General features: G+C 39.6%; 1 long non-coding RNA gene across 1 annotated transcript; it reads left to right on the forward strand.

The window, feature by feature from the left end:
* Positions 1 to 6,069: 6,069 nt before the first annotated feature.
* Positions 6,070 to 8,838, forward strand: LOC131627235 (uncharacterized). The gene is made up of 3 exons (XR_009291411.1): positions 6,070 to 6,670; positions 7,467 to 7,855; positions 7,969 to 8,838. It is a non-coding gene; the product is annotated as an uncharacterized LOC131627235 (long non-coding RNA).
* Positions 8,839 to 9,085: the final 247 nt, after the last annotated feature.

The following is a 9,085-nucleotide window of genomic DNA, read 5'->3' on the forward strand; positions in this document are numbered from 1 at the left end:
TCCCTCGCTTGTTGTCTTGAGCTATCAATATGAATCGGTATTGGAAACCCTACAGTACCAAAGATCTTTAGCAACCGCATTGAGGGTTGGAATGTAGCTTTGTCGGGGAGGAAGTGACTTCATTTGACCTTCCCTACACCTTGAACTGCTTGGGGATGGTGAGTTCGAGGAGATTCCCTCGATTCACCCTGTTGAGGATGAGAGATTCAAACAAGGAGACCAGGTTAGGGGAGCGGAACAACTCCCATGAGAAATAAACTCATGTGGAGAGGCCAAAGTTCCAGGAGAAATAAACTTCTATGATCAGGGAGAAGGCAGTAAAACTCAGAAGATTGTGCCCCAAGCTTCGTGAGCTACGAAGGAATTTGCCCCATAGGATCTTTGGAGAGATTTGTCGAGTCTCGACGTAACTGCCCCAGATTGGTTGAACCCAAGAGAGATTCCTCGACTTGATTGCCCCAGATTGATGGAAGCTTGAATGGATGCCTCAGTTGACAGAATCTTCACACAACTTGCCCCTTGGAGTAATCAGCTTTTGAAGTGAATGGCTCATGGAATCGATCAACTTTTTCTGCAGTTGTTCATTGTTCGATCTTCCTTGATGTCAAGTCTTTATTCACAAGTAAAAGATATTTGTTTTGAAGATGATAATCTTGATGCAATGTTTATGCTAGCTTCGAAATCAAAGTTATTGAAACGATGTTGTGACATTCAGTGTTTGAATTATTTGTCATATCGATATCAACATAAATGGTAAGCAAACATCTAGGAGTCAGCTTTACGCAACTTGGTATAGTATGCTCTTGAAATAAACCCAGCTTCAATTAGGTCTTTTAAGGGTTGTAATGTGGCCTGGTTCACGGTTTTAGAAAGAAAGGATTTAAGGCTCAAAGTCTAACCTAACCCACCCATTCTTCGTGATGTTCTCCAGTCCTAAGTTCAACTTAACCTGATACGAGCGTTCATCCTTCAAGAGGAGTTTGAGATGATTGAGGAATCAAATGAAGTTCTTGGACATGGCAGTCACTCACTTTCTTCTTTGGCGTCTGATCACACGACTTTGTTCTTTTAATGAGGATCTTTATGTTGTAATCCTCATTTTTCGCTTCTGCTTTGCTTTATCCTTTTTTGTTTCCCTAAATTTTGCCTGGACAAATTCTTTTGAATTTCATTTTGGAGTCCAGCGGGATGCCCTAATTTTTGCCTAAGTCACTTGTTTTCAAGTTGTTGACTTAGCGGGCTCTCTTTTTTATTCACTCTTTATTTTTTTTTTTTTTGAACAAGTCGTGTGATCCTGAATCTCTGATTGGTTGGAGGTAATTGTGACTGCCTCATTCTTTGATTGATGAGGGATTATCATTGTGGTATTCACTTTCCTCAACCTTTTTAAAGACAACCATTGTTGTGTCCTTGGATGCACACTCCTGATGAATTTTGATTGCTCGATCAGGTTAATTGAACGCTACCCTGCCCCTGGGTTAAATGTGAGGGTTTTTTGAATAGAAAAGAAACTCCTACTTCAAGGCTCAAAGGGGTTAACGAGGGTTTATCTCCCTTATATCTCCAGTGTTTGGGGATTTGAAACAATGCCTGTACATCCTCAGCGGGGTTTTATTCAAAAGCACACAATTAGAGATTTTGCGTTTTTATTATTTTTCATCATTCTCCTTTTGATATTTTTTTCTTAATCAAGAGTTTGATATCGATAGACAGAAAGATATGAGTGAACACGAATGGATTGATTCGAAACTAGCATATGCAATGCATTTTTATTTTTATTAAAAACAAACAAGATTTACATGGAAGAAACATTTAACAAAACAAGGAAAATTACAATTGAAAATGCAGAAATGAATTGATGATTGCCATAGTAGAGGAGGCTTGACTCCGTCTGGACTTGTTGATCTCGAATACTTTCTGTAGTTCCTTCCGATCACTTCAGATTACTTCCAGAGAAAACTCCAACGAAATCACCAAAGAGTTGTAAATTTTTGTCTTACTTTAGGGATTCGAGCAATGCGAGTGATGCAATGCTCAAGATAAGAGTACGTCTTGCTTATCCCTCGTGCGGGAGCCCCAAGCATAGTTGCTAGAGTGGTAATCACCATCAAACATGGAGGAACCTTGCATGGCCGTCGAACTTAGAAAAGCTATATGTTGTGAGGAAAGAATTTGTTGATTCTGGAGACTTTCTGAAATCTAGGCATTTATTCGAGCAAAGGAATTCCATTCACCCATATGTTTCCTTCTTGAAGGGTTATATGCCTCCCATCAATCAACTGTTGTACTTTGGCTTTGAAAGCATTGCAGTCCTCAGTTGAGTGCCCCATTGATCCAGCGTGATATCCACATTGCACATTAGGGTCATACCCAGGTGGAAACGGTTGTGGTGGAGGCTTTAGAGATTTGGGAACCACCAATGAGCTTTGAACTAGATATGGAAGAAGTTTAGTGTATGTCATAGGAATCTGGTCCAAAGGAGCATTTCTTCGTTCCAAATTACTTCTAGGTTGGCGTTGATTCGGATGACTTTGTTGATGTGGAACACATTGCTTTTGTGGCAAATACTGAATTGGTTGTTGTTGGACCATCTGGGGTTGTTGGTTGATAGTGGCGGCAAAGACTTGTGGAATATACTGACTAGGAGAAACTGGGACCATCTGATAGTTAGGAACCTGAACCTGAGGATAAGCAGGGACTTCCTCTTCTTCAATCTCGGAGATTGCGTTTGCTTCACTTTTCTCTTCTTCAGTGAATTCAGAAGCATTGTCCATATTTTGGATTTTACCCATCTTTAAGGCGTTTTCAATTCGTTCCCCTACGACAACCAAACTTGAGAATTCGGAGGAAGCACATCCAACCATCATATTGAGATATGGATCTTTCAAAGTATTCATGAACATGTCTACAAGCTCTCGTTCCAAAAGAGGAGGTTGGACTCTGGAAGCTAGTTCTCTCCATCTTTGGGCATACTCTTTAAAAGACTCATCAACCTTCTGAGTTAAACTTTGGAGTTGTAGTCTAGTAGGAGCCATGTCACTATTATACTTGTAATGCTTGAGAAAAGCCTCTGCCAATTCATCCCATGTGCGGACGTGGGTTCGTTCAAGTCGGGTATACCATTCAAGGGATGCCCCACTTAAGCTATCCTGAAAGAAGTGCATTAGAAGCTTATCATTTTCTGCATACGGTGCCATCTTGTTGCAGAATGCCTTGATGTGACTCATCGGACAAGTAATACCCTTGTATTTCTCAAAACTGGGGACTTTGAACTTAGCAGGAATCTTGATATCAGGCACTAGGCACAAATCAATAGCATTTAATCCTGAGGAGCTTCGACCTTCTAAAGCCTTCAATCTTTCTTCCAAGAGATGAAATTTCCTCTCATTTTCCTCAATTGGGAACTTGAAAGCTTCGAGTTCAGAATCGTTCTCATGATGTGAATCCTCCTTATTTGGAACTTCCACGGGCACAGGTTTTGATCCTCTATTAGCAACAGTAGTCGGAGTACTATTAGCCAATTTAGCAACACTTTGTCTTAGCTCTTCTTGCCCTTGAACAACAATCTGGAGAGTCTCAAAGAGTTGGGTCATCCTTTCCCCCATAGTATCCAAGTCCTTACGAAGTTCCACCTGATTCTGTTCAAGACGGTCCATGATTCTCTTCTGATTAATCCTCGTATGCTACAGATGTAGGGAAGTCAAGTTTGATGATGAAGCAGAAATCTGTTGAAGGGACCCCAATTAGCTTCTGATACGGAACCATGAAATGCATGATGATATGAATGCAATGTTTCATTTCCGAGGAATCCTAAAGTCTTTTCACACACTTTTTCTTTTATCCTTTTTGAAACCAAAGCTTTATTTTTTATAGAATATCTTTTCTTTTCTTTCTTCTTCTTTTCTATTTCCTTTTTCTTTTCATTTCTTTTTTGGAAATAGACTTTAGAATTCCTCACAAATGAAGTGGATAAAACAATGATGTTATGCAATGCAGGCATGGGATCAAGGTCCATATGATCTGAGTAACCACCACACAATCCTCTGAATAACTGATGTGAAGCTTCTGTACAGGCCAAGTGTCACAGGATCAAAGGTTCGACGCCTTTTTGAATACCAGAATATTAAGCGCCATGAGAACAGACCAAATAAAGGTCCGACCTCAAATATGAAGAGCCAAAGGTATGTAGGAGTCAAGGTTTCCTGTCCCACCCCAATCTCACGGGTATGTAGTCTAGACACGGACAAGTGGTCCCTAATGGTCACTGGGGTCTACAGTTCCCATGGGGTACAAAGTGTTTGAGGCAGCAAGGGTGCCAGACACAGTGTTCCATGAAAGAACCTCGCCCAGTTGTGGTACCCCATGTTGAACTCGATCGTAGCAAGGGCCACGGGAGTCAACACGAGCATCCACGCTAATCCTATGTGTCACTGGCCTGGGTAGTGGGCCTTTTACCTCACACAAACCCCCCACCTGCAAAACAGAACAGAAGACCCCAAGGAACACAGAATATAATCCATATGCATGATGTGCAAGCAGAAATAAACATGATATGCAAGCAGAAAATAAACATGCAAACATATATACAAGATATAGACATAAAACAAATAAACACCCAATAAAAAAACAAACAAAGGCTAGGATCGACTTGCTTAGGTAGTCCCCAGCAGAGTCGCCAGCTGTCGCACGCTCGCGAAAAATGAACAGAGTCGCCACCAATATATTTATCCCATAAAGGAAAGGAATATCAGAAAACCTAACAAAGGAAGGAACAGGGTCTTGCGACCAGAGAATCAGGGTACGGAAGTCGGTTACGCGAGGGGAAGGTACTAGCACCCCTCACGCCCATCGTACTCGATGGTATCCACCTATGTTTGTTTCTATCTAAAGGGTGTGTACTATGTCTATGTCTACATGCGAATGAATGCAAAAAGAAGTACGGGGAAAAGAAGGAATATTTACAAATGTGCTCGTTCAAGCCCCGCGACTTGATGCCTACGTATCCTTTTCAGGAATCAGAGCGCCGTAGTTCGGCTCCATAGTTTTGTTTGTTTTTGTGTTTTTTAGTTGGGCGGAGTTAACGCTCGCGCTCTTGCATAAGGGATCGCCTAGGATGCAATGGAGCGGAGATAACAATGCCCTTAAGAAAGGAGAGAAAGAGAGAGAGTTTGAGTGTTTCGAGGAAATCCCTAAAGCAAGGGAAACTCGAGTTACTCTATGGTTTGTGTTTTTTAGAATTTGGGAACTTACGCCCGAACGGAACCCTAAAGCAAGGGAGGTCCAAGCACTCGAACATTCCCTAAAGCAAGGGATGTTCAAGCTTCCATTCCCTTTTTAAGATTTTCACTTTTTTATTAATGTTTTTTAAGTATTTTCTTTGTATCTTTTATGGGATTTTATTCAAGTATTTATTAGATGTTTTATGTTGTAAAAAGAAAAGAAACTAGCCTAAGTATGAAGGGAATTTCTACTAATGTTATCATGGTTTCTACCTATGGTTAGGAATAAAAGAAACATGAGAAATAAAGCACTAAGTAGAATATTGAAAATAGCATAAAAGCATGAAAAAGAACAAGTAGAAAATATAGCACAAAAGTGAATTAAAAGTACTATTATTTATATGATTTTTATGAAAGTTTTTGTGCCAAAAATTACCCAAAAAATCTAACAAAAAGGATGATTTTTATTACAATTTTATTACCTAAAAATCTAACCAAATTTTAATGGATTTTATTGTTTACCATGCTTTTATTAACTAAAATGTTAGAAAACAAACTAGTTATTAACTAAGTCTAAGGTCTAAAACCAAGCACACAGGGGGTGAAAATGGAATGGAAGTGGTGAGTAGCAAGGGCGCAGGGCCCAGTCTGAGTTCAGCCCAATAGTTATTTTTGTTTCAGCTTTAGTGTAAACAGATGGGGGTGCATGGGCTTAGTGGGGTGAGCAATAGCAATTTCGTGTACATGGCCCGAGGAATTATTCAACATATTTTTCTTGTGATGCAGATTTGTTCAAGTATTCTTAATAGTAAAAATTAAAAAAAGAAATGTATAAAGGGTTAGGGTAAAGGCTTACATGAACATTGAACTCAAGCGAATCCACCCTCTCCTTCACGAACAAATAGACGACGGCGCAGTGAATCGAGTCCTTCTCCGATCGGAGCTTCTCCGTCTTGAGCCCTCCGTCTCCGGTTCCACTTCTCTTATCTTTGCTCGCCTCGCACCTCGTTCTCACGATCTCCAATCAACTCAACACTTGCCGCAACTACCTGAGAACTCAACCTCCTCTGACGAAGACCCTGTCTACTTCTTCATACTTCTGACTCCTGATCTGATGCGCTATGGATTGCGAATCGTAATGTTGAATGATGCAGTCATGGTGTCAAAGACGTGCGTTGAAGACTCGTTGCAGTGGCGCGACGATGTTCGTTGATGTTTGCGCGTATGTTGAGGTTCGTTGAGGATGATGAAAAAGATGAAGAAGATTCAAGATCGAGAAAAGTTTGTCACGAGTTGAGTCTCTGTTATGTGATTTCTCTGATGAACGATGGAGGACTTGAAGCTTGAGGTGTGATTTTCTTGTGGTGATTGAAGGATGAAGAACTCTGGATCGATGAAGATGAAGATGAAGATGAAGATTGGAGCCAAAGTTTGTTACGCTTTGATTATCGGTGAGTTCTCTCTCCAATTTCTGTTACGCCTCTTTTGTTTCCTTCTCTTATGATCTGTAGCTTCTGAATTCGTTTTTTGTGTTCTGTTCTGGAGATTGTGGAGATGATGAAGATTGAGAGAGTGGTTGAAGACGGTGATGAGTGAAGGTTTCTGTTGAGAGGTTGGAGTGGTGATGATGATGAATGAAAGTGCAGAGAGAATTGGTGAGAGGTTGAAGAAGAGTGGATTGGAGAGAGTGTGAAATGGCGTGTGGAAGATGTATGTGGAATGTGATGATGGAGGAAGTGGCGTGGAAGGTTTTGAATGAGATGGTGAAGAGTAGTTTATATAAGGAGAGCTGAAGATGAATTCAGTTAGAGGAGGTTGAATCGGTTAGAGGAGAGTGATTAGTAGCCCTAGGATGAGAGTTTTCTGTTATGGATTGGAGGGCTGAGATTGAATCAGTTAGATAGTTTTAATTCTGTTTTTCTGTTGGTGATGGTTAGAGATTGGGATGAAGTTTAGGTTAGATGTCATTTTTGAAATTGGAAAATGAGAGGGAAGGTTAGTTATGGCAGTTGGATTGGTTACAAATTGGTTAGGGCAGTTACAAGTTGGTTTGACCAATTAGATGCTAGTAAGAGGGAAATGTCAGTCAACAATTGATTAGTAGAAAATGTTAGGTGTTATTACTGCTATATAAAAGCTGTTAATAGATTATTAGAACAATTAGTGCTGCTATGTAGGTGGCTATGATTGATAGAAATAGTTAGTTATAAAACTGTCACTGATATTAGGTGTGGTTATGTTCTGCAGGTTATTTTGATTCAAGTGAGCATGGAGCATTCATTTTGATATCAAACCTCGAGCATAAACACGAATTGGATTGTGTACGAGCGACTGTCGAACACATAGAGGTTCTCTGCGCTTTCTTTTGGAACATGATCAGTACGCATAAAGTAAGTAGCCTTTAGGGCATTTATGCTTAGACTGAGCTTTGTGGCAGACTTAACGTTGCTTCAGACCCATTGAACTTGAATTGAACCCAAACTGCTTAAAGGATCTCTGAATATAACTCAGTGGGGATGATGGTGATGGTAGCTATAACTTAGTTTACACTCCTCTTTTAGTTTGCTATTTGAATATGAATGTGGACATGGTATGACTGGAACTGTTAGTTTGTTAAATGGTGCAACAGGCTGTTGGTAAGTTTGTGGTTTGAAATGTGTTAGTTAGGAACTGTTTTTGTGTTGCATGATTGTTAGAAATCTTTTATTGAATTTTCCAATGGATGGATGTGTGTTTATTCCTTGTACAGGTCTAGGATGTGGAGAAGTTTTATGGTATGAACATGGGTTAACCTCCTTGCTGCTGCTCAGGCGGAAGCAGCTCGTTTTGGTTTAGATGTGAATTGTTTGGCTATGCTGCAAGTTTGGTAAATTGAAATATGACTGCAAGCAGGTTGACAATTGTGTGAGTAATGCAAGGCTTTCCTTTGATGTGGAAGAAAGTGTGAGCTGTATGTTAATTCCACTGGTTTTACGCTTTGGTTCAGATGCTTGGAGTTCGGGCAGAGAAACAAGTCCATAGTCAAACTAGGATGTAGTTTTTTTTGTGTAAAATCTTTTTGGTGATGTAATATGAAAGTTTTTTTTGTAACGGTTTATGACTTGTGCTCATTTGACTCATAGAGTAGAATAGGACTTTTTGGATATGATTGAAAGTGTAATGTGAAAGAACTTTGTAAAAGGGCATTGAATGGTATATTCTTTTTGTATGATTTTTCTGTATTGGGTATTTGACTTTTGTAATTTGAATGTGGACCTTTTTGAATATTATGTAACATGAATTGAACTTGTGTATTGAAATTTGACGTGGTTATTTTGAATTGGAATTTGATAGTTTGAATCGAACGCTTGAATGATGATCGGTATTCACATGACTTGGGCTTGAAACTTGGATGATAATGAACATAAACGTAAAGATCTTGAATGAATGGTTGAATGAATTTGAATGGAATTGCACCAATGCCTAACAAATCTTTTTGATGAATAATCATGCACGTCTTAGTCTTGTAACTGGAATACCAAGCACTTTCGATTACTCCTCTCCTTTTTTATGCAAATCCATTTCAAGTCTTTAAGAATAAACTCAAGTCCACTCTAACTTGTATTGCAAGCAACAAGTAAAAATGATGAGAACCAAACTTCTCTGATCAAAATGAATCCACAAGTTCATCTCTCATGCCATGACTCACATCGGTATTTCAATCCATCATAACAAAAGTACATCGAAGAATCCTCGAGGAAGAAAGTATTGAAGCACATAAGGACACCTCGACATGAAATCCAACAAATCTTTGATGAATCGACGATTGTAGACATTGTGTATAAGAACCATAGTCTTCTTGCCTCTGATGAATCTTCATGGAGGAA

This window comes from Vicia villosa, unplaced genomic scaffold, assembly GCF_029867415.1.
Source record: "Vicia villosa cultivar HV-30 ecotype Madison, WI unplaced genomic scaffold, Vvil1.0 ctg.000352F_1_1_1, whole genome shotgun sequence".
Lineage (NCBI taxonomy): Eukaryota > Viridiplantae > Streptophyta > Magnoliopsida > Fabales > Fabaceae > Vicia > Vicia villosa.